This window comes from Anser anser (assembly GCF_964211835.1).
Source record: "Anser anser genome assembly, chromosome: 1".
Classification (NCBI taxonomy): Eukaryota; Metazoa; Chordata; class Aves; order Anseriformes; family Anatidae; genus Anser; species Anser anser.
The window spans coordinates 213,803,026-213,828,646 of NC_139720.1; the positions used below are offsets into that span (position 1 = coordinate 213,803,026).

Here is a 25,621-nt window from a genome sequence, read left to right on the forward strand (position 1 = left end):
AACCCCATGCAGCCTGGTCCCAAGACTGGGAGATCCCACTGGAGATAACAACCAGCATGGCTGTGTCTTGCAGGGACATACAGGAGAACCTAAGAAGCTCCAGAAATATAATTTCAGGAGAAACATTGCCAAGGACAAATAAATGTTTCCAGTCCGTGGTCTGCTGCGACAGCTGATCTGCAGGCTGGTATGAGGAGATAAACTGGGTTCACGGGCCTTTAAGAATGAAAAAGGAATAAAATGCAAGTATTGATTCCTTCCCTTAACTCCAAACTTAGTTATGTTATCAGTCAGAGCAACGCTCTGTGGATTACCTAGGTCAGCTGAAATTTTTGCAATTTGTATTTTTTAACACCAGCAGAAGTTTCTTCACGCTTTCCAGCTGAGATAAGACGACAAATGACATCACCAAGAACCTTTAACCCGTGGTCTGCTGCTCCGGTTCATGTCTGAGACGCTACCACTAGGTCGCTACAGCACGTGCCTGGCACTGCAGTTCAAGAAATGCACGATGCCAACGCAGCATTCAACTTCAAGTCATGAGAAACTAACCGCTTGCCTGAAACTCTCAACGCTCATACCCCGAGATGCCAGAGTAGAGCCAAGGTTTCCCAATGCTTCACACAAAACTGAATTTTACGCTCTTGGGCTGAATATAAAAAGCCTTGGAAACCCAGCTTGCTGCTCCTCTCACGTTGATGGTGACAGGAAAGGACGGTGGCCGCCCCTGCCATGGCAGCAGTATGGGCAGCGGGGCTGCGTGCCCCTGCCTGGCCACCTGTAGGCAAGATGTAGGCAATTATTTCCTTTGTCTGCACTACAGGCACTTACATATGTTCATCTGTAAAAGGTCTGAATGCTCAGGTTGTATTGCAGTTTGCAATGTCTTGTTCTATCCCCGCAAATAGATTGGGAGCATTCTTGGTTTTGCTCATGGTCACACATCTGTAGCAAAAAAAAACATAGAATAGCCTGAGCTGGAAGGGACCATCGAGTCCACAATAAAAAAAGCATACAAACAAAAACCAAAAACAACCCAAAAAAGGACAAAAAACCTCCACAGCCCAGGATACAGGTGCTAAAGCACTCATTAAGGGAAATATCCGTCTACTAGAAATTATTTTTTTCTCTGAAGTTATAACGCAAGCCAAATCTTGTAAGAGCTGCCAAGAGAACGCAAGTTCAACTCAGCTTGACTTCATTCACATAAAACCCCCTCCTTCCTGCTCATTTACAAAAGACTTAGACAGGAACAATTGAGAAAAAAACCATCGCACTCATCTCCGCACAGAAAAAATGGCTCAAAGAGAAGGGAAAGTTGGCGCTCAGGTAACTACAGCATGACCCCGTCCCATCTCACGTGGAAATTCCACTTTTACCTGGCATTTTTTTTGGCATTTTTTTCTGCTTTCCGAATGGGTCCTGTGGCTAGTTGTACGTCACCAGGCACCTGCAGCGCCCGACTTTACTGATTTTGAAAAATCTTTGATTTTTTGGCTAATTCCCAAGTCTGCTTCCAAGGCAGGTCAAAAAGAAAGGAAACAGGCAGGACTGAAATCAGTCGGTAAAATCATTCCGAGACTGTCTGCGTCAACCTTACTTGGGCTCAAAGTTGATTCTAAACAATCAAAGTTAATCTTTTTTATCTGTATATTTACTAATGGCCAACAGACAAGAACGAGTTTACTCATGTATGAATAAAACAAACCAGCAAGGTCTGAACTTACCAAAAACGGAACATTTAAAAGTCTGCAATGGTAAGAAAATACACTTTTTAAACCTAAATTATCTGAGAAGAGGACTGAAATGAGGTACTTGGAAACAGATTATTTCACAGACGTTCACACCAGCAGCAGAGAGCACCTTGGGCTCTTTGAGAATCCAGTTTATTGCAAGGTTCCACTTCACTGATACATGGAAGGTCCCAATTATATTTTCAAAGCATCATTTTAAAGGAGATCCATAGATATTGCCTCTGATTTTTCTATGTGGGTTCCTGTGGTGCCCGGGAGCACCAAGACACCCTGAACGGGTCAGAACTCTGCAACGTCAGGGGCAGAAAAAACAAATACAGTGACAAGACAGCAAGCTTAAGACAAAAATTATATCCCAGGATCTATCTAATGTCAACGATAGTGCACAAGAGAGAATGAAACAGCATTGATCTCATCAGTGCACATCAGCACATTACATGACATCTGAGATCACACAGCGGTTACGGGAACTTACAGTAATTCACATTTCAGTACGTTCAGCCCTCACGAACTCAAAGTCAAATCTTGCTGACTACCTAATATCACTTTTTTTTTTTTGCTCTTAGTGGCAACTTTTTCCCTTCCAAAGATTAGCAGCTACTATTTTCAAAAGGATAAAAGGATTTAATAAAAAGCATGCAGCTTCCAGGAGGGGGTACTTTAGGAGCAGCCCCATGCAAGGACGCCTAAAAAACCACAAATTGTTCCTGTCGATAACGCACATGATGCCAAAGAGCTGGAGGGATGGGGAAATGGTGCTTGAGAAGATGCGGCCGCCAGAACCGTACGACTTCAGGTGCTGTGTCTTCACTGATGAAAATGCATTCAGGAGACTTTCAGGGTGTGATCATCACCGTAAGAGAGCCATAAAATTAGGATTACCGTTCAACAGGTACACAGCAACAACTGCCTACGTATGTTGGGGGATCTCAGCAACAACTACAAAAGCAGAGCCATTCTGTGCACAAGTATCACTGCTGATCTAGCTGGTGTTAAAAAAATAATTGCTCGAGGGCAGCAATTTTACCTGTAGGAAAAAAACAACACAAGGAAAATAGAAATATCCCAGTCCTTAAACTAGAAATGGTATTTTCCAGAGAGTACTATTAAACAGTTTGGGGAGGGGGATGAGGAGAAGCTCTGCTAGAACTCAACTGTGAAGGTTGAAGGTGTTATCTGTAGGTTAAAAACTTTTAGGAAAAAAAAAAAAGCAACCAAATTTAACACTGATACTGCAAGATGCACTGTGCAAAAATACCAACTCCCCCAAAGGGGGAAGGGCCTTGGAAAATGAAAGATGAGTTTGATGGCAAAAAGGGAATAGAAAGAATAAAATAAAGGAAGGTGAGTTTACTGCGTAATTCTGGAAACCGGGCGGTGTTCAGAATTGAATTTGAAGCTACATGACTAAAACCACAGCTCTACATCTTGAATTATCCCTGCAACAACCTGAATCAGCCCAAGAAGCGACTATTTGCCATCTAGAAGCAACTATTGGCCATCAAAAGCTTTACTCCCCTTGCGCCGGTACAGTTTTGGTGTTACACCGGGCACAACAGCTGCTCATCGGCTTCAAGTGCAAAAGTCCCACCCAGGAATGTGGACAATATTTCAGAGTATTTCTTCTCTAGACGAATGCTTGAAAAACAATTGCCAGAAATTGCTCATAACTTCTTAATTTTATGAACACTTCCAGCACTGGACCAAGCCCACAGAACACCTCCTTTACCCACGGAAGGGGCGGAGGTGTTGGCAGACAGCACGTTGTACAAGGGGCTCTGGACCATGCCTAGGGTTCATTTTGCCTTCGTGCACCTTCTGGCAGCTCAGCCTTCATCCTCCTGCTCCCAAAACCTGGGTGCCCGGTTCTGGCCCTCGAGCAGCTGAACTGGGGGATCTCAGTGCTTTGGGCTAAAGCAGTCACTAGAAAGGATTTCACAATACGGGGCTCACATAACCTCTACGAACAATCGCTCATATAAACACCAACTATACAGTATTTCATGGCTTTCCTCCCTTCTGCAGTATTTTTCTTTTTTTTTTTTTTCTATTCAGTGTAGTATTTACTTTAAGGTTACCAAACAGGCAGACAAACAACCTCCCAGAGTTACGAGCAAATTCAGCTGGAAGGAACTTGACACATCTATCCGACAAGGTTTGCGAAAACTACTGTTATGTTCATGTTCTGCTTCACGCAGGTTTTTATGTATTCGCCATACACTGTAGCTCGGAGAGATGTGAGCGACCTGGTCTACGCACAGAGCAGCACACAGCGTTAATTAACAGATGACAAAGTCATCTGCTTCTGTATTCCCCACCACTCCTCAAAGGAAAATCATTTCGAACCTAAACGTAGGCTTCGTGGAAAGCACTGAAAGGTTAAACAAAAACCTCTTCAGTCAAAATGCTTACAACTCTTAAGACAGCAAGCTATAAATTATTAAGTAGCTTGTCTAATTGCTTCATGATGGCATCCAAGGCCTCCAGTCCCCCCTACCCCCACGTCCCAAGACGCAATTCCAGCTGGATGCACTTTCAACACAGACCATTATTCACCAGAGTCCGCTCTAATGTTAAGACGAGGTACCAGAGGTCAGGCTCGCGGTAATAAAACAAAGAGCAGGATTCCCATGCCCGCAGCACATCCTAAACCGAGCAGCGACATCAGCAAGCTGGCAACTGGAAAACCTAGGAAACCTCATCGATAAGTGATGGAGAAAAGAGCTGGATTACACAGAACCGTCAGATTTTACTCCAAATTGAGTTGTATTTGGAGAACTGCTCCAATAAACACTGCTCTGAGCCACGTCTGCACATCAGAAGCTGAAACCGAGGATTTGGGGACTTCCAGTCAAAGGACAAGAGTAGCGAAAGAGAAATCGGCTACCAGTCATTATGAAAAACACATGCAAAGCAGGAAGAACACGCTGCAGGTTAAAAAAAAATCACACCCAGTTCATCAGCATGAAGGTTTTGCAGTTCACTGATTTATTAGTTTTTAAACAACACGTGCAGAGAGCACAGACATTTATTGACTGAGTGTGCAAGCTATAGCACGGTTTGCCACGCAAACGAAATACTTTTTATTTAAAAAAAAGGGTAGTGGTAAGTAACAGCCTTCTTAATTTTGAATTATACATTAATAAACCATCCACAGAATATCAAAAGATGTGCGGAGATGTTAACTGCTGAAGTAGGAGTCTTGGCTTGAAACTTCTTGTCTGAGTTTGCAGCCGTTAAATATTCATTGTTTCCTGCCTAGCGTCTTTCACTTTAACGCAATTATTTTTCATTATAGCAAAGTGCAGCTGAATGATTTTAGTGTTCTCTCCTGGACAGGGCAGCGGGTAATCTGGCAGACACACTTGGCTTTCTTCAGGCTAGCACTACTGACCAGCAGCTAACGGGAACAGGTCGGCCAGATCTTACCAAAGGGTGGATAAATAAGGGAAGAACAACAGCAGCGGCAGCTCCGTGCCCACCGAAACGGCGGTGAACGTGCGTCGGGGACAGGAGGGCAGCAGCACGGGGCAGCGAAGTGTGCACGGCTTTCTCAGGACCGTGATGGGAACTGCAGCTGAAGATGGACAGAGCATCCCCTGCTCTCGTCCTCCGACACCGAACAGCAATCCCAACGGCAACCCTACGGGCTCGGGAAGAGTTAAAATCATCACGTCCTACGGGCTGAAAGCATCTCTTGCCTTTAATTGCTAGGGGAAGGCCAGGGAAGAAACAACGTCCCTCTTGATTCCTACCTTACTAATGATCACTGAGCCAAATTGCTTTTGAAATGGACCAAAGAACCCAGCAGAAAAGATGCAGGTATGGAAGTGATGAGCAGTACGGAAGCACAACAATCAGGGCTGGCTCCCATGCCTTTCATGGCAAAAAAATAAATAAAAAAAAAAAATAAATAAAAAACGAGCACGGAAGGGTTTGTTTTGCTTTAGCATAAGGCAGCAATCGAAACTCAATCTGTGTGCGCCGAGACACTCTGAGTGCAAAGGTTGATGTGCGATAAATCGTGGCACCCAAAGAGTTTGTCCTTCCTACGCCCCGGCTGTCGAGAGATCCAGGAATGAGATTTTTACCCGCAGGAGTCAGAAGAGCGCGGAGGGAGAAGCAGCCCAGGGCTCGCGATGCAGCGGTGGCAGGGGAAGTGGCCGCAGCACCCTCTCCTACCCTCCTCTCCTTCCCCTGCTAAGAACTCAATTGTTTAATCAATTGTTTTACACAGGTGAAATGGGCCATTAGGAAACATTCGACAACACTTAATTTATCATTTATACAAGGATGAATGCAAATCATTTTGAGGTTTGGGGTGGTGTGTTTTTTTTTTTATTCCCACACCCCTAATTAATATTCATGAGGATAATTCCACAAAGGCGGTTATAAAACGGTGGCGGAGGCAGCCTGAAAATATAAGTCGTGCTCCGGCAGAAAGAGGAAATTCTCTCCCCCCCCCCCCACCTCCCCGGCCCGAGAGGGGGGATTTAAACCCAAGGCAAACATTGCCCGACCGATGGGTTTTATAATATTTTAATCGAGTTATTCATTACACAAAGATAACGCTGTGGCAAAGCAGATAACGCCACACAAAGGCTAAGTTCATTTGTTCTGGACAGGTGGCCAGTCTGCAACCCAGTGCCGGCATCCAAAGCCCGCCCACAATAGCACTAAAGACGATTATGCAAATGCTCCCCATTCCCTGCTATTTTCCCAGGAATGGGAGAAGGGGCTCCGTGTGGAAGAAGCAATTGTTTCCCACTCATGTGGAAAACAAACGGAGAGAAAGAAGGGAGGGAACGTGGACGGGAGATAGCGCCGCACGCCCTCCCCACCCCGCCCCTCCGCGTGCTCCCCGCTGAACGCCGGGAGGGATCCTGATGGTGCCGCGATTTCCATAGCGGAGCGCGGCCCGCAGGGGTCAGACACAGAGTTCAGAGCCCAGGAAATGTATTCTTCATTCGACATTTTCCCTTGTATTCTGCCGCGGGACAAAGCAGTTTAAAGATGGTACCTCTGCTTCGCTTGTAATACATCACGCCAACGTGAATGGCTCGGGCAAGGCAAAGCTGCCTCGGGGGAGCTCGCAAGGGACGAGCAGCCGGCCTTCGAGCCATCCGGGAGCCCCAGTGCAGTCAGGATTTTATACTCTGCAAGGATTTTTGCCACCCTGTTATCAAGGAGTGGATAAAAAATAAGAAATCGAAGCGTTTACTCAAGGTCTTTGCTTCAGCCCTGCAGTGATCTTCAATTCGAACTTGTTTTTACCGAAACACAGCGCCTTGCACCACGGTACGGACTAGTTTAAGGATATATAAAATTGACTCTTAAAAAGCATGAAAACGTTTCTTACATTTCAAGCACAAGCCTCAAAGCCCGTGGCTTGCACCACCCGTCTGCTCCCCTCCTCTCCCGGCACGCACGGGCTGCAGGCGCCGCTCACAGCCCCAGGCACGGCACGCCGGCCCCTCTGGTCCCAAAGGGCAGCAGATAGACACGGAGCCAGAGCTGCCTTCGTGGCCTGGGACTTGTAACACATCACCTCTCCCACCGGCGTAGCCTTGATCTTCAGGGATGGTTTGTATCTGGAGACTTAAAGAGCCATTCCTCTTCCACTTCACTCAACGCAACACAGTCTTTTTCCAGTTCCAGCACTGTAATTTGTAATAATAAACATAAAAGCTACCTCCTATCTTTGGATCCTTTACTTTTAAAAGCACAACTTTTCAGAACTTAGGTTTTTTTTATGCTTTTTTTTTTTGCTTCACCTTCACAACTGCTAGCCCATCAGCCAGTTTCCCAAAGCACACGTGCCCGGCTTCCCCACTTTCTTTCGTCCTCTGATTCCGAGCTCTTCCCCGTTGAGATTACGACAGCTGAAAGTCTTCATTCATGCCGATCTTCAGTTCACCAGAGCTTCCTGGCAGCTCCTGCCATTGCTTTAAATCGATAAAATCCTCCGTACATAACTGATATTATTGCTACTTTTCCTCATTCAACAGGATTTACAAATAGAAGCGCTGAGTGAAGACTCTTACTCACATGTTCATCATATGTGCGCTGCCTCAGTCGCGTCCCTCCTGCCTGCCTGTAATTACTCCGCGGTGATTTCGACACTCCTCAGGATTTTTTACTCTTCCTTTCTCCCAAGCTATCAAGCACTTTGCACTTCCATCAACTCTACCATTTGTCTCCCTCTTTTTTGTAGGAAGCTCCCCCAGGATCAGCCTACCTATTGGCTTCTGTGCGCTTTGTAGATCTTCCAAGCATCTTTCAACTCCTCCGTTTTGTGTGCATGCTCGTTCTCAATTATTACTGTTCTTTCAGCACCGACATCTTCAGTTCCAGTGCCTCATTCCTCTCACCTTGTCATACAGCTCAGCTCAGGCTCCTCTCACCGTTCTTCCCCTACCCAGGAAGGGTATTTCCATTTTTAACACCAGCAAACTCTGATATTCACTTTTCTTTTTTGCTTCTTCTCTTCCCCCCTCCAACTTCTAACACTTTCCAGCTCAGCAGCTCCTCATTCTTCACCTACCTCTATTGCTTTGTCTTGGCCTGCTAACACAAAACTTGAGCAGCCATTCCTATAATCTCATTTTTTATGCTGTTCCACGGCTCTTCACCGTTCATTTCTTCTTTCACCAGAGACAAAATTCCTCCCCCCAAACCTCTTTGTTTTCTTTCCTGTATCTGGCTCTTCCCATCTGTGCTTATCGTAGATCTTCGTTCTTGACACTTTTTTGGGTTGCTCTTCGCTTCGCTGATGCCAGCACCGACTTTAGCTCAGGAGGTAATTCTGGGAGAGAGGAAGCCTTCGACAGCCTCAGGAACATGCCCTGATTTACCGCGAGCTCTGCCCAGAGTTATCAATTATTGCTCGCCCTCCCGTGCAATTCACTGAGTCTTTAGAGGACAGGAATTATTTGGGGACTGAGCTATACGCTTCCACATGGAAATAATCAGGAACTTCAGAGAGTCTTAAAAAGGTGAGCACAAGTATGGCTATGAAATAAATCACATTTTGTATTTTAATTCAAGCACGCCTTGAGGCTATGGCATTATTGGTATTGTTCTGGGGGTTATTTCTACATATTAGAGAGATTTTTGCATATTAAAGCTGTAAGCACATGACTGTACATAACCAGATTTTACTAGAGTCCTGCTCTACCCTTCATTTAGTAGATTTTATGCATGATTACTGGTCTTTTTTCTAGGAATACAAAAATACGTAGACAGAGGGACAACCAGCATTTAGAATAACCGGACCGTGCTTGGGGCATCCCAGCAGATCAGGCCCTCAATGCCGCCGCTTTCTCCCAAAGACAGTAGAAAAGTGTGCACTTAAAAATAGGAAAGGTAGAGCTAATGAGGATTTTAACAATTTCTCGTTTCAAACAGATCGAAATAGCCACTTTTCTTATTCGCATCGTTATGCACACACCTGAGAGACAGCACCTTTTGCACGTTTTTAGGCAGATAAAAAAACTTACGACTAATTTAGCATATGATTAAGGCATGTTCATCAACTCCTTGTTTCTCTGCAGGCCTCTAGCTCAATATTTTCTGTCCAGCTATATCGATAGTGGCACCATTCATTACTCAAAGGTTTCTGTTGCAGACCAAAGTCCTGGTAAATAACAGCTTCGGAGCCATTGCTAGATGAGTCATGTTTGAGTTTCCACCCATTACAGGTAACTCAGCTCATTCATTCTTAAAATATTTTTGCTCCTTGGGTATTATCTGGAGTCGGGTAGAGAAAATTCTTCGCTACAAGCCGTAGGGAGAAGAGGAAAAAGAAATTCATTGTAAATAATCAGCTGCTCCTGGGAGACAGAGACATTGCAGTGTGCCAAGTCAAATTAATCCCAGACACAAAGATCTGAATAAAGCTTTAAAGCTGAGATAAAGCAGGGAAATTAAATAGATCACTTAGAGAAATAAAACTAACCTCATTCGGTACTGTATTTTACACACTGGCCAATGTGTGCCTAAAATCCAAAGTTTCTGCAAGGGAAAACGCTCTTCACATGAATGCCTGAAGCCGAAAAGAAGAGAGCGCTGTATATCAAGACTGGAGAATGCAGATGGGCTTTCTGAAGTCTTGTTTTAAGCAAATGCATCAAGAACAAATTTCTCATAAGAAAAGCCAACAAAATCTGGTTTTGAAAGATCTGAAATAGAATCAGAACCAAAGCGAAGTGCATTCATATTGAAATCAGCATTGCCAGATAATAGATTTTAGAAGAACCACTTCTATTTAGCCTCCAGCGAGCTTCAAATTTGCAGTCTGGTCTCATCTCTCCACTCAAGCCTCTCTTTATCACATTTTCATTTTGACTCCTTGGTCTTTAAACAAACGCTGTGTTTCTCAACACAATATGTCAAACTCGGCCCTGACGGAACTTAATTAACTTCTACAGGGGTGCGTCATTAGAAAACATTTAGATTTTGTTGCACATTTACATCGTGCTTTACAAACACAGAAGAAAACAGATTTCCTACCTGGAAGCACTTGCACCACAAATAAACCAACAATAACTGGGGTAAGCATAATTAATTGCAAACAGGAAGGTGTAGAAGTTGGGCTGCGTTCTGGGGGCACAGAACGGTGGCAACTGAAGGCTAAAAAAACAGTCAAGAAATCGAGGAAAGCGAAGAAAAAAAAAACAGAGGCAAGTTAACAGGCAAGGGCATGACACTTCAGAGCCTCACAAACAAGGAGCTTAACTGTAATGCGGTAAAGGACAGAAAAACACTCGTGCTCGGAACAAAGAAAGTAGAGGAATCTGTCTATATTCCCGTGGGATGACTTGAACAAAAACTTTCTTTCCTTTCAGTTGCTAAATGAGGAGTAAGATGTTAGTACTTAAGACGACTGAGAAAGACATTCTGGCAACGATAAAGAGGGGGAAAAAAAATGAATCAAAACATATGTGAAATATGAAAAAAATGATCACTGGAAGATGGTATCTCACCGCTTTCCAAATTAAAAGCTGATCTGTTTGAGAAAGAGGCGGAAGAGCAGATTTGGGAATTAGAAGCAAGGGCAGGGATGGTTAAAGGCAGGGCAGACCTACATGAGCTGGGCTGAAATCACGAGGCGTGGAGCCAAGCAGGGCTCGTTGGCAGCAGGCGCTCACGCTTGGAGACACTCCGCTCGTGGCCACGCACACCCGGGGGGGCTGCAAACTGTGTCGGCTGCGGGGAAGCTTTCAGACACATCACACACCACGAAAACCACGAGCAGAGCGCGGCCACCTGAATGCACGCATACAGACATAAAGCTGCCTCAGCAGCAGGACGCGAGCCATTTAATGAGGCCACATGTAAGCCGGAGCGATTAAAACAAAGGTCTGGTATCGTGGTATTTATGCAAACGAGGGCCAATTAATGGGACTAAATCACTTCTCACCTTCAAACTATTTCCTAAAGCCAGACGTGATTTCTTTCCCTTTTTTTTTGGATCCCCTTCTTGTGCTAATGCGCCCTTCTGTGAAATTCGGTCACAACGGGGCGTGAGATGAGGAAGGGGCCATCCACGAGGCCATCTCCCCCTGGTAGCCTCCCTGTGGGATGGGCGCAGGTGCTGCCGCATCCGCAGGTCAAGCATCCGCATCCTCAAGACGCGAGCTCGTACATCTTCCAGACAGCCCGAAAAGAAGCAGCGGCGGTTCCGCGATCGGGTTTTCGTTGCCCGCTCCCCCAGCGGGGAAATTTCTGGGCACCTGGCCAAATGATATTTAATTAAAAGCTACTACTCCGCTTCTGATTCTTTTGTAACTTGGTTACCAGCCCAACTGACCATTTGTGTGGTGAAAGGAATTTAATAAGAAGCCAGTTTTCTATAGTGCTTACGGAGCCGGGGACAGTATAATTTTGATTGCAGAGACAGTTGTCAGCATAGTTTGCTTAAAAATACTCGGAGAGGTAAAATATATAAAAGGTTGAGACAGAAAGTGCCTCAAATCGATGGAATATCATGTACATTAATACTACATGAGTTCAATTTCTTTCAGTTTCCCATTTGGCAAACCAATGAACTGACTTCTGCAGAGATGGGTTTCTCACAAAATACCTCAATAATCCCAAACCCATTGACTCCAGCACTGATGCCTGGTATCAGGAAGAAGAAAAAAGGTATCTTTGATTAAAACTACATCTTCTGCACTCAAAGAAGGCTGGTTAAACAAACCTAGTGCGGAGATGCACACCAATGAAGCGTACAAACATTACCAAGAAATCAAGGGATGCTGCGTAAAGCACTATTTCTTTTTATTTTGAGGGCGGTTTTACGTCGCTCAAATGGTAGGAAAACCTCTCCGAACCTATCAGTAGCCTCTGGTCATGGTTTTAAACACCTGCAATCAAATCTTAGCCACAGCAAACTGATTACTAACCTTCCTGATGACCTCTGCACTGATAACCCAGGCCGCGTAACCGCCCGGAGAAAACTCGCTCCTGACATCCTTCAGTGCAGCAGCTGCAAGTTTTTGAGGACGACTGATGACTTTTCCCTAAACTGGTAAGACGAAGTGAATTTCAACATCAGAAGCCTTTCTGAGTAAACTAAGAGAACTGGTATGGGTGATACCTTTGGAAGAGCTGGCTTCAATCAACCCCAAATAAAGTAGAACAGGCAATACTACGTGACGAACCACCTCAGATGTTCTCCCATTTTCATATCAACACAAAGTGAGAAACCTCTACGTAAGTAACCAGTCCGATCATGAAAAGTAATATTTGCTTCCCAGTGTCAACTGGGTCCACTTAGTCTACATTGTCCCAGCATCTTTACTGGAAGGTACTTTTGTTTTTAAATACTTAGCATTGCAGATAATATTAAAAAGTCTTCAAGATTTCCCTCATTTTTCTGCCTTCACATAAGATTATCAGACTACTATGCCGTTTCTATACATTGCTAATACTTTTTCACACGAAATATAAGTGGTTGGAGTAGGATGTATTCCTGCATCCCCCAGGGCACAGCACCCGTGCGGACACCGCCAACCAGCCCGGCTGCACCCGTGCTCGCACCGAGCCTGAATTCCATCAATGTTTCCTCAGCACGTCCTGATCCTGCCACGAATCATCAAGCATTTCATGGTCCTGAACCCAGATAAACTGTAAGAATAATCAGGGAGAAACTGTGTTGAATGCTACATTAGAAACTGGTTGGAAGAGTAAATCACTCTTCATTCCTGTTTCATATAACCCTGCGAGGCTTGGAGTTTGTATAACTTCCACAGCTTGCTTACTCTAAAAGATTTTAGTACAGAAAGTATGATCACCACTTAGTGCAATTTTTGTAAACTGCAGAGTATATAATTTACTTTTAACTGCAGCCTGTGATTCAAATTTAGCTACCGTTAATACCTTAATCTGGAAGTTAAGCTTCGCTTCAGCTCTGTGGCTCACTGAAAAGACCAAAAATATCAGGAAGTGAAACAATATTTCAGGTTGTTTTCAACATTTCTACCTTATAAGCTCTTTGCTTAGCCTTTTCCTAACATCCAAGACATACAGAAAAAAAAAAGAAATTAAGATAAGCAAGCCATGCAACCTTACAAACCCAGTAACAAGATATAGGTTTGTGGGGTGGTTTTGTTTTGGTTTTAGTTCTCTTGGGGGGGTTGGTTTGTTTTGTTCAATTGTTTGCATCAAGATTCAAGAGCTCGATTTATTACCCTGCAGCCACAAGCCTTCTCTCACGGGTTTCTCACCGGAGATGTTGAAAGAAAGCAAGCAGCCTAGCAGAAGCGAAGGTCGCCGTAAAACAGATAAGCGATGGCACGGTACAAATCACGGGGACAGAAGCTCCGGATGAGGACAGGACTTTGTGCAGGGACCTGGCTGCTACGTGCGTCTATGAACGGTCTGCAGAAGGACAGGAGCAACGAGCCGACATCTGCTGCTGCTGGTTATGCAGGGATTAAAGCTGGGGGCTGCTATCAGGAACTGGAAAGGTGTTTAGTGAGTCTGCATCACCGGATAACAAAGTGGAGATGGAGTTCAATATAAATAAACAGATGCAAAGAAAAAACACTTGCACTCATCTCCTTTGTAAAATGCTTGATGGACTGTTTCCATGCAGGGTCAAGATTTTGGAGTCACAGTAAATAGGATCATAAAAAATATCAATGTCCATTCACAGTCAAAAAAACCAGCCCAAAATAAAACATAGAATTAAAAATAAAAAACAGCCACCACCACGCCAGGAAGGAAGAACAGAGATTATTGCTGTGACACTGCAGAAAGAGATGGAGCTCCACCTCAAACTCTGTGCCAGTGTGGTCTTTCCTTCTCCCTCTTCTCTAAGAAAGAGGGAAGAGTTGGAGAAGGAGAAGTAGCAAGGACAGAGAAAACGCATGGAACAGTGGCCACATGGAGGAAAACCAGGCTGGGCCAGGGCGGGTTCACACTGGACATTACGAAAAATTTCTTTTCTGAGAGGGTCATTAGGCACATCTCATTCCCACAGAGGAGGTTGATGGCCTGTGTCTGCCCGGAGTTAAGAGGCATTTGGATGATGCTCTTAACGATATGGTTTGACTTTGGATCAGTCCCAAAGCAGTCTGACAGTTGGACTTGATGATCTGTGTGGGTCCCTTCCAACTGAAACTGTCCTATTGTACATCCAGTGCATCACCTCGGAGAGCTTGGACTTCCCAGCCTGGAAGCCAGACAGCTGAAGGGATGGGAGAACACGACGTGGTTTGTGGAATCGTGACCAACGTGGTGACAACTGATAGAAAGTTGCTGTACTCATTGTCTCCTCAAAGGCTAGAGGTTCTCTGTATTATCACACAGTTTTCATCAAGACTTAGCCCATCATCTTCCACCTGGCAAAAGGAACTGAGGTGACATCGCTGCTGCTCCAGAACATGAAGGATATCAGACGTTTCGTATTAAGTTGCTTTGGATGATTAGAGAAAAAATAACAGGGAAAATAGGCATGACGAGCAGCTCGTTTAAAGCAGAGGTGGGCAGCAAACGAGCCCTTGCCACACAAACCCACTATGTACCTCACAGGGGGAATGGGGGGAATGCCTCATATACAGAGAACATCAGCTACTGCTGATGGAAAGGGTGAGCTGGGGAGGGCTTACCGTGCTGCTCATCCCATACGGCCCTCAGACATCAGCCCCAATAACCAATGTCCCCCAGCGGATACACGCTCGTTTCCACCTAGCTCGGTTCCTGTGACGACCAACCACAATCCCAAACTTGGCAGCCACGTGCACGTCGAGGTTTTCAGAGTGGTCAATGCAGATCATGTGGGAAGGGTTTCAGAAAATTAAGGTAGCTCATACATCAGCACAGCTGTGGAATAAACTGCACTGTCAAATACGACGTGGAGCAGAGGCTCCACACACGTCGCCATTTGGAGTATGAGGTATCAACAAGATGCAATTTGTGCTTTTACTGAAATTTAGAAAAAATGCTCATAAAATGTATGTTTTACCTATTGTGATAGCTGATGCTATTATTGTCCCTTCCTTCACAGATGTTCAAATGGGCAATCGAAAAGGGTTTCGCTTTGTTGATATTCAAACTACTTCCACTGTATGTCATAGCAAAAAGAGCTCAAGAGAAACAAAAGGCAGGAAAAGCCGGAACCAAAATGCTCCTCTTTACTCTAGGTTTTGCAAAGCAGTCTCCACATACAGCTAGTTAAGCACCATGATTTCTTCTTGCAATCAAGCCTTGTTATTTTTCTCTAGAGTCTACTGCAAAAACAGAATTGCACAATGCTTCTCCACGACCAACCGAAGAGAGTAATGCGGGAACGTAAGGCAATGCAACGAACAGAGACCATGCGAAAAGGAAGGGTGTTAATGCGAGAAATGAATTCTGCAGTACTGATGAAGACCTCAGATTTGCTAGCAGCTGGTAATCTTCCTTTCAAATTGTTCTTTGAAGATCTCCCCCTCCAAATTATGTTTTTTGAAACTGCAAAAATATCCTCGTTGGTATATGAAGTCTTGCACTGCTGGTGCAGAGCAAAAACGCTCATCTAGAGATATCACAGTAGCAGAACAATTCATGTAAGCAGCAAAACAATAACAAAATAATAAAAAAGAGGCCACGCTTAAAACTCTGCAAGCTACATTAAAACACATTTCATTGTTGCGCAGTAGGTTAGGCAGATGGGATCTGTCTGATTCCATTTAATATTTTGCAGGACGAAGGTAACTGTCGTTATTTTCAAGAATTTTAGTAACAATAAAACGACAGCAGAACTCCCCAAATCTTCGCAATCTTTGTTACGTGTATTTAAATCCACTGCCTAACAAGCAACAAAGCTTACAGTCCATGAAAACTATTGTAGATCTTTGTGCAATCTCAATTCGTCAGTTTGCTAACTCTAGAAAGCCAAGTTCAAAGCACAAAAAAGGATTTCCTTATTTCTCAAAGCTATATACACATCAAATTAGCCAGACACATTTGCAAAAAAACTTACCAGTCAGAACCTTCACTCAATCATTAAAGTCTCCTGAGCTGCTTGAAAGAGTGACACTAATATTGCAAAACTCATTTATTTGACTATTAAGTTCCTAATACTTTAGTTTACACCAAACAACTTCTAGTTGTTTTGAAATAAACCCACAGAATGGTTGAGGTTGGAAGGGACCTCTGGAGATCATCTCGTCCAACCCCGGTCCTAACAGGAATCTGTGAAGCCTCAGAAATGTGCTTCTATGTTCCTAGGAATAACTTCCAAAAGTGGCCGCGTAAAAACATCTCTTGAGGATGGTCAGCTTGGAGAGATAAAAGGGGATGGGAGAGGCGAGAGAGCCCAACGTGCATCACTAAAACACCCTCGTGTAAAAATAAACACTTAAACCATGGTTCTTATCTTTTATTCATATGCAATTATCGCCACAAAAGAAAGGAAATGAGCTTTGAAGTCAATAACCCTTACACTTCTTTGTTGTTTAGAGGAAAAGCAGATGTATTTTTACTCCAGATAATCAATATGCTGTATGGTTTTTGTTCCGTTTCCATGATAAAACCCACCTCTTTAGGAGTGAGCTACAAGCATGAGTAAAAAACGTATCTGCAAAGCATGACTGCTTGCTGCAACTCTAAGTGGGCAAGGCAGTTGAGTAATTCCTAAATACGTCTTCCCAAGGACAGTTGGTTGAACCATTGGTGTCTTGATGGAAACCAAAAGGGCTCCTCCAAGAAACACTATTTTGGCATCGTAAATTGAACAAGGGAACAGGGCAGATCTCACGTAACGTCAAATTCCCTGAAGCAGCCCCAGCCAGGGGTTCATCACTGCAAAGAAAAGTACAGCAATGTAGTTTTAGCAATGGCTTAGTTTTTGTTAAAGCCCCTTCTAAGAGCTCACGGAGCAGTCCTCGTCCAAAAGTTTTCTTCATGAGACTTTCCAGAAGTTGTCTGTACCTAGATTCAAACTTCTTGAGTGGTTTTTATTGGGGCTGGGGTTGCTATATGAGTTTGGGTGGTTTTGCTTTCTGTATGGAGACCGATCTAACATGCTATAGTCTATCAGAATGATCAGAAATAAGCATTTGGCTGGATTTCAGCTCTTTCTGTCTCCACACAGCCCCCTGTAAGTGAGAGCAAGGGTTAAGCAGGAGACGAAGAGTTCTTCACGCTAATGCCACGTCAACGTGATGGAATAAAACAGAAAGCTGCGTTTAAAGGAACTTTTGATCTTTGACCCACACGTCCATTTCGGCACCTTCCCTTCCCCAACAGTTGGGAAACCACCTTTGTTTCTGCCTCCGAGGAACCTCTTCCGAGTCCGTCATGGTGGCGAGCCTGGCAGGCACAGGAAACTCAGGCAGAACACTGCAGGAGCAGTTGTAGGGAATCTGATAACAACCATATATTTAAAAGCTATTTTTAAAAAGGTAGATACGGTATTACCCTTCTTGTCCAGAATATGGCACTTTTATGAACACAGAGAAGTAATCTTCTTCGCTCATCTAACCCCCATTTGCTGGAGGGTATTCATACAGGCGCTTTGCTCTAAGTTAACCGAACAAAAATTATCAGGAAAACCAACAAAAAACCCGCCACCAGACAGAAAATGCCTTTCAAGATGCTACTATAAACAGAATAAAAATAATTTGATAGGAAAAATGCAAACTTCTCACTAGCCTATTTGGATAGACAATCAAAAAGCAAACACAGATGTACTTGGCACCCTGACCAGAAATAAATCCAGGAAACCTAGTAGCTCGCAAATTTCACATCTCAAAAAAATGTGACCGGCCCTTTTTTTTATTTTTAAAATTACCTCTTTATGGTTTGGGAAGGTAAAAACAAAAAAGCTTTGAGTCATATTTGTACACAATCAGAGCTAAGAAAACCAGGGCTGAGATTTTTTTTTTTTTTTCCATAAATCTGCAAGCTTGAACTTCCTCCCACTCAATTAGCTTCTGTTTGCAACCAGTATGAAATATGCTTTTATTCTTGTTGAAAATATGTTAAACTACCCCTTAAACTGCCAAAGACAGTGTATTAAGTATACTGCTAGTGGAATGAACGGCACTAAGACTATCTGTCTAGCAGAAAACACAGAATAATGTCTGAAAAACCAAAAAGGGGATAGGAGGAATAAATCAGTGTAATCATCAAAACAACTTTCACGGTTTACACATATCAATTAAAATGCAAATTGATGTTAAAGATTTGTTCCTGCACTATCTTCATACTACATTTCTATTTAGTGCATGATGCCCACGTTTTACAGATGCTGATGTCACTGATTTATTGGTCAAACCATACCTTAGCACGTGTGCTCAATGTAACAGAAGTACGGTTAGTTTAATACACTGAAATTTCCCAATATAAAGCTTACTGCAGACTAATTTTTTCATGAAAATGGGAAATATTGAAAAAAACTTCCAGTTTCCCAAGTACGGCAGGCCATCTGCAACTAACGGGATACAAACCGGTGAATGCTACAAAACACAGATAAGTAGCAACAATTTTAAGAGATCTAAGAAAATAATCAAGACTATTTTCGCTGAAATTGCAAGAAACTAAACCACACTACGCCTTCACTCCTTCATACTTGTAATTAGGAGATCCGCTTGCATGCATGAATTTTATGGAGTTAGGATGGATGCCATAACACAAGTTTCTTTTCCATGTTGACTTCGATTTAGCACCGCACTTCAAGCACATGCTGAAATCTATCCCGATATCGTTATCATTTGTACAGCTACAGCAAGTGACAGGTTCTTTCGCCTGCCCAAAGTCCACAAACCGGGTTAAAACCTTTCACCTAGGCAGCAAACTGCTGCTATAAACGCCAGCGAGCGCTGCCAGCACCGCCTCGGCGTGTTCTGTTTTACCGTCGGGACGGTGCCAGCCCTGCCAACGATGCCGCCTGGAGATCCAAACTACACGGACGGTGGAAGAGAAACCAGAAGCACTCCGGCAGGATGCTTTCCAGCGGTGTTTCCTAAACCGTGACCCACAGAGGAGGCTCAGCACCTATAGGGGCTGTATAGCAGGCCACGTATTTTCGCACCGTGCTGCAGAAACACCCTAGCTGTTTATTCCTATCTTTGCCGGAGCGGTAAGAGGTACAAAGAGCAGCAGGCACTCGCTCGCCCAGATCGTACGGACAAGACTTCTCTGCTGCTAGCACGTCTGTCAGATTAGCAGCACATCTTTTCTGCCTCTGCAGCTGCCATTTGGACTCCTCTCCTGCATTGGCCTGAGCAACCTTACGTTTCCTTTCTCCCTCCTCTTTCTCGGGAGGGTAGGCAGGGCTGGCCGATAAAAGGCCTTTTATCTGGATAAAACTGAACAAGTCAGCCACTGTATATGCAGGGTCTTATACTGAATAATCATTTACGGTAGATTTGACTTCAACATTCTCTCTCTGTGTTGTTTTTTTTAAAGCTGTCAACACATTCTGGTTTGTGCAGGTCTGAAAGCATGACTTCCAGGGCTGCAAAGGGGAAGAAGGGAGCATAGATTTTAAAAATAGTTAAGAACACGCTTACTGTACCCTTTAAAGTAGTCCTCGGTCTAAGACAAACAGCTATAGCAGCCAAAAAATCTGCCCAGTTTACCTTACATCCATCTAACAAACCGCTAGGCGTCAAACAGAAAATCTGGATCACTGGGTCAAGGACAGCTCTCGAACAGAAAGGATGAAAGGTGCCTCCTGCAGAAATATACCCAAATATTGTGCCAACACGCACCCAAGTTAATGTATTTTCGGTGTTGTACAGCGGATTAAAGGAGCTCTTCATTATTTTTGTTGTTCACCAATGGACGCTGTACTGTCAGGAAAGTTATGGTAATGTGAGCTGAGAGATATGAGAAGTTTAAATACTCCAAGATTTCACCACCTAAAACACATGGAGCCATAAAGATTGGTTAGACACAGCCCCAAACCCTCTAGTTACCGTGCAGAAGGTGGAATCAGACATTCAGCCCCACAGAAGAAAGGGATAACTCCTATAAACCACCTTCGTACAAACAACTGTAAACCAGCTGAGCATCAGAAGAATTAACCAACCCGCTGAACGAACCAGCCGAACCTGAGGATAAAACGAAGAGTGAAGCTCCACATACCTTCATTTCCGCATGGATTCTTTTTTACAAACAAACATTTTCATTTTAGTTACGCTCTCCGGAGTACCGTTCTCGTTTAATTTGGCGATTGCTGCTTCCCTTAAATTATGGCCTTTCAATTGTAATGGAGAAGAGGCTCATTAGGTAAAAAAGCAGTGTTATGTTGCAATACAAAAGATGCCTTTTTTTTTTTTTAATTGATGGTTTCAGAACAAACCCAGGGCTGCTGGAGAAAGTGAGTAAATGCAAATACAAGACAAAAGAGAGTTAAAAGACAAATGGCTTTTGCCTCGTTTATGGTGTGCTAGAAGATAAAGGGATGACGAAGAGCGATGCTCATGCTCCAAATATTTACCTCTAAATACGCATTCACAGAAGGGCCGAGGTTGGAAGGGACCTCTGAAGATCACCTAGTCCATTTGGAGGCGCCTTGACAGCTTACAGATCTTCGCACACGAGTCTCGGGTGCATTTCCCAGCCCCGAGGAAATGCAACACCATCCCAAAAGCTGACACCATCCCAAAAGCTGACAACGAGGGCAGGAGGAGAACAAAGCACTGGAAGGACGGCACAGCCCTCGCCAGGGAAATGTGAAAAAGGTGAGGGCGAGAGACTGGGGCTCTCAAGCAGTTGTGAGGATGAGGATGTTCTTCACACCACGGGCTGCTGAGTACTGAACAAGGGCCCGAATGCTTGGGAAGGAAAGGGAAGGGGGCCCAAGCAGCATCACTGAACCTTGACGCTAGCCCTGCTTTGGATCAGATGACCTCCAGCCATCTCTCCCACCCCAAATTATCCCGACTCTAAAAGCAGGAGTAGAAACACGGAGAAGAGCTCAACCTCCTTCGTCCCTCAACCTCCTTCGTCCCTCAACCTCCTTCGTCCCTCAACCTCCTTCGTCCCTCAACCTCCTTCGTCCCTCAACCTCCTTCATCCCTCAACCTCCTTCGTCCCTCAACCTCCTTCGTCCCTCACCCCCTGCCTGCTTTCATCCCCAGCAGCAGCGTTCTCCCTACACACTTGCCCCCCCCCCCCCCCCCATTGTTCCAATGCATTTTTGGCCCATTTTCCCTCGTCTTTTACCCCACTCCAGCCACGTCCTCTTACAGCACCCCAGGAACATCACAGGGACAATCCTGGGAAGCAGGAAGTAGCTTTTGACCACGGAAGCCACGAGACTAGGATGAAACAAAAGGCTGCTAAAATCGGGTTGCAATGACCTCTCCCCACACGCCGGTTTGCCCAAGGAATAAAAAAGGTGAAGAGGGTGCAGGCTGTGTTTGTATGCCTGGCCTTATGCTCCAAAATACTGCAGTTATATATTCCAAAATAACCCACTCCCTTCTCCCAAGTCAGCCCAAGGGATAACAGAAATACAAACAAAGCATTTGTATCACGGAGAGACAAACCCAGACTCAGACAAGCGAGATGAGCAGACGATGCTTGGGGTAAGAAAGCCAGGAAAGAGGGAAAAGATTTTCCCTGCACCAGGCACGGAAAGGGCCCTCAACAACCAGCAAGATGGTACCGGACAGGAGTGAAAGGGCTATGAAAACACACATGGAAAAGGAAAGCAGTATAATAAAGGATTAGGGTTCCTTTCGGATCCTAGAGGAGTTTAGGACGGACCTATGACTCGGTGCGGGTACTGCTACGGCTCCGGAGGCCCAAAGTTTCCACTCGGTTTATTTTTGAAGCTCGGAGCTGTGCCTAGCCTGCCCTCTTAAATCACAGGAAAGAGCGCGGCAGACACTGGGAAGGATGACTGTTTGGGCTGAACGTGTTAAAAAAAGAAATTGTGCTTCTTGGGGAATTTGAAAAAAAAAAAAAAGCCAAAATGCTAATGCAGTTCGGGAAAAAAAAAAAAAAAGACACACACACAACCTACAGTCCAGAGAACAGTGATGCTCACAGAAGCAGCACACAGATAACTCCCCAGGCTGAAAGACACACTGCCTGCTTCACTAAAACGTGGAGACGAAGTCAAAATGAGCAGCTTTTAAGAACGCAGTTCTTCATCTGGACGCAAAGCATTTCCACGTATCAAAATTCCAGGCAGGGGGAGCTTACGAGGGCAGGAATTGGAAAGAAAAATAACTGCTAAAAGCAAGCTCAGAGAAAGCTGCCTGCATCAGTTCAGCAAAAAATGTAGGTTCTTTATGAAGGGCTCGCTTTGTAGAAACAGCGTAATTCTAAGCTTAACGACCCCTTCATGAGGAACTAGACGTTTTCACTGAAAATAAAAGCTGACAGTCCACCTCTGTTCTTAGAGAAATATTGGTTTAACTTGAGGAATTCCACAAAACCCCGTAGAAGATAGCTTGTCTTTTTTAAAAAAGCCTGCCTCTTGGAATTATTTTTTCAATGGACAAATATTTCGGTATCGCGCATTTTAAATTTTCATCCAGCGGCGAGACAAATCCTCGAGCAGCTACCTGACTTTGGCCCCCACCCCACTTGGAGAAGGAAAAGTACATGAATGACTAGCCAAGAAATCTACACAAGGACAGAAGGGCACCGATAATATTGTTGGGAACGTCACACGCAGACCCCTAGCCTTTGTTACACGCCGAGCATATTATATGAAATGTTCAACGGGCATTTAATATAGACAATCCTAAAGAGCCGCTTGTTTGGCAGTAAAAAGGGGAGCGTGCACTAAGAGGCTGGGCTGTGACAACAGCAGAATAGTATCGATAATCCCATTATAACACCTGATTTGTCAAACTTGTCTCTACAAGTTATTCTAACGTTCACAATGGTGCTCGTAACCATTTATGAAACGGAGCAGACCACTTCTTTGTAGCGTGCCCGGCCGCTGATTCTCCATGCTTTGTTGGAAAGAATGGGTTCAATAGCTACCAAGTCTTACACTTCATCTTCTTCAACCTCTTACTGATGCCCTGCTGTTTCCAACAGTGTTTGGCTACAAGAGGAGCTGACACAAAGGTGGCACCGAGCAGGTGCTGTCCTTCTGGACCCAGCAAGTCCTGCTGCCGCGCTACGAAGTGCCGCGGCTCCGCAGACCCGAGCAGGTCACCGGCACGCGTGAGCTCCAGCCCATGCAGTGGCCATGAAGTCACAGCATGGTTTGGGTTGGAAGGGACCTAAAAGATCACCCAGTTCCAACCCCCTGCCGTGGGCAGGGATGCCACCCACGAGATCAGGTTGGCCAAGGCCCCGTCCAACCTGGCCTTGAACACCTCCAGGGATGGGGCATCCACAGCTCCTCTGGGCAACCTGTGCCAGGGCCTCACCACCCTCACAGTGAAGAATTTCTTTCTAAACTCTAATCTAAATCTCCTCTCTTTTAGTTTTAAACCATTCCCACTTGTCCTGCCCTTATCAGAGCGAAGAGTCGCTCTCCATCTTTTTTATAAGTCCCCTTCAAGTACTGAAAAGTCACAATAAGGTCTCCCTGGAGCCTTCTCTTCTCCAGGCTGAACATCCCCAGCGTTTCTTCACAGGAGAGGTGCCCCAGCCCTTTGACCATCTTCATGGCCCTCCTCTGGATCCACTCTAACCGAAAACATCCCCCAGTGACAGGCAGCCTGTCGGGAAAGATGGAAGCTACGACATGGGGGGGGGTTCAGACAGAGCAACAGGACTCAACCAGGGGTACCTGAAATCTCGTGCATGCACATCCACAGGCTCCATACCAAATTCAAGATTTTTAAGGAAAATGGCAAGGAATAAAGAGACTTGTTTAGAATGGTTGCTCATCAATACGTATGTATTTTTCATAACCTAGACTGGAAATAAAAACGGTTTCCCCTTAGTTTTGCATCTGGACTGAGTGAATCCAAAGCACTTTCAGAGGCCTCCATGGATCAGCCAGAAGAAATACCATACACCAAATGATGGCATAGAATAAAGATGACCAAAAAAGGTCAAGGAGATGCTTAAAAAATATTTTTTTTTTTTCCCGGTAGAAAATGTTCCTCCAGAAAAAATTATCTGGGAGCTATTGCTAACTTCAGGACAGCTCTAGCTAGGAAAACGTAAGATCACACAGTTTCTAGAACCTTATTTATTAAACAGAAAAATGAAAGCACACAGCATGACAACTACTCAGGCTTCTACACAGAAGAATGAAGATTATTAAGTTCTTGGACTGGAAGCTAGGGATTCTTTATAGATCACTGACTTTGACCTCGGTAACTTGTGTAAACAGAGAAGGGCTCAAAGATATAAAAAGCTGGAGAGAATTGTTGCATAAGGAAGTAATTATCCCAAAATGAGAAAAATGAGCAAAACTAACAGCATGGAAAAACGTAGACCGACCAGAATGAGTAATTTTTTCAGATAACTACACAAAAGCCACAATTCATGTAGGAGGCTTCAAGAAAAGATACACAAAATGGAAAAGGGAGGAAGGGAAGGCTACTGAGAAACTCAGAGGGGGAAGTGGGAAACTGCTGGCTGATGGAGTGATGGAGAAGGACAGCGCGGGAGAGTGAGCTGTATTTGTGTTCCCTACATCTCCACTATCAGGTGCAGAGATTAAATTTATAAATGGACTTTGGAAACACAAACCGATCGGTATCTATATTCCGTAAAGTCCCTGTTTGCTTACTCTCCTAATGCAAAACAGTGCATTAGTACCATGGAGAACGTGCAACCTTAACAAAGAGAAAACTCAGACACAAAGCTCACACCTTGAAAGAGAAAACTTCACAAACTGATGTTTATTTCTATAAACGCTGTAATACCAGTTAGCCGAAAGACAAGACAGATGTACACGGAGATGTTCTCTCTCATTTAAGAAGAAAGATAAACATTTTGGCCAACTGGTTTCTGTTGTTTGCAAGAATAAGAGCTAATATTTCCATTGAAACCACTCTTGAACATCTCCCACTGTCTCCATCAGTGTATTATAGTCGTAGGTTAGTATGTGAAGACTGCCAATCTATTACGTGTTAATGAGGTAGACGATACATTTTCATAAAGCATTTGTCTTAGTACCTAAGGAAATTTTAAAACAATACTAGATACCAATAACTACGGCTTCACAGTTGTCAAAAAAAAATCATTTGTCTACGAAGAGTTCTTCAGAAAGAAGCACAGCATGTTGCAGGGGGTTGGAACGGGATGATCTTTAAGGTCCCTTCCAACCCAAACCATTCTGTGATTGTGTTTACTCAAACAGGCTGAGATGATTTTCCGCACAGATGGGATCGACCAGTCCAAGACCACAAAGCAAGAAGGTCAGGGAAGTGTCACAGCCCGTGCAAGTACAAGCCCGGGTGAGTACACATAGGGGAATATCGCTCGGTAGAGGAATA

At 44.3% G+C, this 25,621-nt stretch overlaps 1 protein-coding gene and 1 long non-coding RNA gene across 6 annotated transcripts in view; one reads left to right on the forward strand and one right to left on the reverse strand.

The window, feature by feature from the left end:
• Positions 1 to 25,621, reverse strand: part of FCHSD2 (FCH and double SH3 domains 2) — a 149,088-nt gene that overhangs the window by 85,496 nt on the left and 37,971 nt on the right. The window contains exon 1 of one of the 5 annotated variants that reach the window (XM_083834291.1): positions 832 to 854. The exons of the other annotated variants lie outside the window; for them this stretch is intronic. The gene's annotated coding sequence lies outside the window, so the exon portion shown is untranslated. Of the gene's footprint in view, positions 1 to 831; positions 855 to 25,621 lie in introns of those variants that run through there. 5 annotated transcript variants of the gene reach the window in all.
• On the forward strand, positions 2,790 to 8,143 carry LOC310898819. The gene is made up of 2 exons (XR_014583737.1): positions 2,790 to 4,859; positions 5,094 to 8,143. It is a non-coding gene; the product is annotated as an uncharacterized lncRNA (long non-coding RNA).